General features: G+C 46.7%; 1 protein-coding gene across 3 annotated transcripts in view; it reads left to right on the forward strand.

Annotated features, from left to right (window-relative positions):
• The window catches only part of snapc4 (small nuclear RNA activating complex, polypeptide 4), a 27,561-nt gene extending 25,801 nt beyond the window's left edge, over nt 1-1,760 (forward strand). For 2 of the 3 annotated variants that reach the window (XM_086205566.1, XM_086205567.1), the window contains exon 22: nt 1-1,304. This exon is cut by the window's left edge and continues 98 nt beyond it. The gene's annotated coding sequence lies outside the window, so the exon portion shown is untranslated. Of the gene's footprint in view, nt 1,305-1,433; nt 1,496-1,585 lie in introns of those variants that run through there. The other variant, XR_015116320.1, reaches the window with a different exon arrangement.
• Nucleotides 1,761-3,628: the final 1,868 nt, after the last annotated feature.

Consider the following 3,628-nt stretch of genomic DNA (forward strand, 5'->3'; position numbering starts at 1 on the left):
TCCAGGCTGAGTCACAAATGTTCAACGTTGTAAAGTTTCACGTCATCATCATCGGAGGGTCAGTGTGTCTGTGAATGCGTCAGATGTTTGAGGTTTCAGGATGCATTCAGGAACCTCTGACTTGCACCAAAAAAGTTGTTGTGATTGACGTCATGTAGTTTTATAATAAAGGTTATTTCTGCTGACTTAATTTCCTGTCACCTCCATGTCTGCTTCCTCTTTCCAACAAACTCAGCCGACGTAACTGACGATCTTCTTATTTATAAGCAATAAAAGATGAGGAAATGCTCCTGAGCACTCACGAGCCATTTTAAAGAGAACGTGCAGGGTTCTTCTTATGCAGCTGGGAGAGCTGCAAACCTTCACCCTCCTCAAGCTCCACACGCGACAGAGATGTTAAAATATGGAATTACTTTTCACACCTGGCGTTTGAATGCTGTACCACTGAACATTTTAAAGGTGTTTCAAAGAATTGAATTGCTGGTTTATAGGTTGATAGTTTTGGGGTTTTTTTGTTATTGTTTTATTTTGTTTGTTTCATTTAATCCAGTGAAACATTTTAATTTTGGGGGGTGAGGGCTTTCTGCCTCTCCCGGCACTGATCATTTTTGGTAATCTTTCTGTGCATAGCATATCTTTTAGAGTGCTTAACAAATAAATAAATAATGCTCTGTTGCCACTGATTATATTTCACTGTTGCTGAGCAACCCACATAGTGTTAGTTATGCTTTTATTTTATATTATAAAAATTTATACATTAGTTTAGTCATTTAACTGGACTATTCTTATCTTCCCCTTGGCACCAGCAAGGATGAGTCGGGTAGAGGTCAGAATCTGACTGAAACCTGACTTTCTCAGTGGACCCTGAATAGCACAACTGTCTATTGCCATGGTGACAGGCAGACGTTCTGACCGGGGAAGCTCTTGGCGGACTGTAGCGTCATCAGCAGCTGGTAACCCTCTGCTGGAGGTCTCACGATGTGCCACTGCTTCCTGTTAGCAGGGCTCTGGTCAATGAGCCCACTGTTAGCAACATGAATTACAATGCTAATAGAGGAGCTAGTTGGAGGATCCAAGGGTAGTCTACACCCTCATGGCCCCTCCCCCACCGGCGACCACCTTCTCAAGTCACACCTGGAACCATCGTCACAACACCCTTTCACAATACTCCAACAGTGGTTAATGAAATGACATGACTGTGACAGGACAGCTTGTCCTGTACTGACTCGCTGTTTCTCCCGACTACTGCTTACACCAGAATACATGATGTGACTGTATGGAGTTGCGTGTAAATATGTATGTGTGTAATGATGTGTGTGTCAATAGTAACCGATTACACAATTAATTTAAAAATCTGGATGATAAAACTGTGACTCAATAATGCTTAGTTCAGTGTGTTATTATTCAGTTTGGTCCACTGCGTCTGTTGACAGGTACCAGTTCCAAGTCTCCCCTGTCTGGCACCTCCCAGTAGTCCTTGGACCTCAGGGTGCATGTGAGTCATTTGTCCACTTGCCAGCACGTTTACCATCCCAGTTCCCTGCAGGCCCATCATTGTGTCCATGTGTCTGTCCACTGCTTGCAGGCAATGCCTCCTCAGCATGGGAACGATGCAACATGCCAAAAAAGAAACCAGAATTAGAACTATGGCAGCGCTCATGGCCACCTTGGCCAAAACGGCTCCCCATTTCCCTAAAATTTGGTCTCACCCATCCAGAGACAGGCTACCCCCCACCAGCATTTTCCCCATTTCTACCTTTAACTTGTGCAGTTTAGCCATGGCCATTGTGAGCGATCCATCAGGACTTGTGTTATTTGGGAGGTGAGTCCAACAACATTTCAGAACATTTGACCAACTCCTCTTTGCTCTGCTGTTATCCATTCTAGTCCTTGCCTAATTCTGCCATGCTCCTGTAGAAGTGGCGTGTCACTGTTCCCCCAACGCTCCAAACTCACTCCTATAATTGATGTACCTCTGCTGGTTGTAGAAAATGTAATTTATCCAGGCTACCTTCTTATTTATTGTAGCCCAGGGCAACATGGACTCACCTCACTTTGAGCCTTTAGTTCATTGGGAATTCCTGTTGGTAACCCTCTCACATCCAACTTGGTACCCTCGTCCGGAATCAACTGTTGCTTTGATCTTTGAGGGTGATCTGACTCCATTTTCTGCCCAATTAATCCTGTTGCTCCCTACATTGGCACCTTCAGTCGAACTAAAGCACATTCCTCCTATCCACCTTGGTGGGAGAGGGTTATGCAACACATCATCCCCACAAGTCCTAAACTATCAGCTACAGCGTTTGTTTGCTCACCCAACAGGTGTAGATTTGGACGCGTCATATTTACAGTCTCACAGTCTTGGTCCAGTAACCCTGGATTCTCAAACCTTTCAGTCTGGGTGATAATTTGGGGTTCCAGCCGTCTCCATACCCCTGTAGTGTGTGTATCTCGTCTAACTCGTATGTTGGTCTGCTCTTTAATACTCGGTGTTGTTCTGTGAACCTGTGGTGGGAAACCTGGTGTGGGCCCCAGCTCTGCCTGGATGGGTGTGTCTGGGTTTGCATTGTACTCATCTGAGTCATTGAGAGTGGCTCCGCCCACAGCCTGCTGCTCTCCTTCTGGCGCCCTGCAGTTGCTTGGATCTTCTTGGGCCTGGCAGGGGCTGGTTGGAACTGGCTTCACCTGGCCTAGATTGTCATGTGACATCATCAGGGAATGGTTGTCACTAGTTTGCACCACACAGTCATTTTTCTCATCCTTCTTTATCAGTTCCATACTGTCCTTCTTGTCCTCTGGAACTTTGGTGCAGTGATTCAGGTGATGTCACGTCGCACTTCCTTCCACCTGGACAGTCATTGGTGTAAGGTCCTTCACACCTGGCTCATGCTACTACCGTCAGGAGACATTCACATACACCTGATCTCCAGGCACCACTGGTCGGACCAGATTCTGGTCCTGGTTGGCCTCTCAGGCTTTTTCCTGCAAATATATAGTTCTTTGGAAAGTAGTTCGTTGTTTTGTATATAACGGTGCATAGATACGCTAACATTTCCAGACACTGACCGTTTCACATCAGTCCATCGTCTACATGCACGACCTCGTCCGTCCTAATATTTGCAGTGTCACCAGTTGTGGTCACGCTCTCACATCCCAGCAGACGTATGTTGCGCTGCATTTCTTAGCAAACGGAAGTTTTTTGTACTGCGTCGGATAAGCTGAGCTCTTGAGTGAGGCGACCGCACGCAGGGCGGTCAGGAAAGTGCACCTCCCCTGAGGCTTCTACCTACCTTCGTCCTTCTCCCTGGACACGAGCCATCGAGGAGGAGCTCCACAGGACTGCAGGTGAAAGATGAAGAGATCAGTTTAAATCATTTTAAACTGATCTCTGTTCATGACCCCAGGCTGCAGCCTCAGACTGGGAGGAGTCATTTTAATTTCTTGAGGGTTTCCCAGTGTGATTGGCTGCATGGACACACGCAGTCTCATCACGGCTCCCTCCCATCATGACGATGGTCACGTGAGAAGGAGGTCCATTCTCAGCATCAGCGTGCAGGTGCTGCTGCGGTGTTGCACTTCTCTCTGAAATCATGTTCCAACTCACCGAATGAGTGCCAAAAATGCAGCC

The sequence above is a fragment of the Aulostomus chinensis genome, chromosome 6, assembly GCF_037954235.1.
Source record: "Aulostomus chinensis isolate RoL2024-O1b breed Wild chromosome 6, RoL_Achi_v1.0, whole genome shotgun sequence".
Lineage (NCBI taxonomy): Eukaryota > Metazoa > Chordata > Actinopteri > Syngnathiformes > Aulostomidae > Aulostomus > Aulostomus chinensis.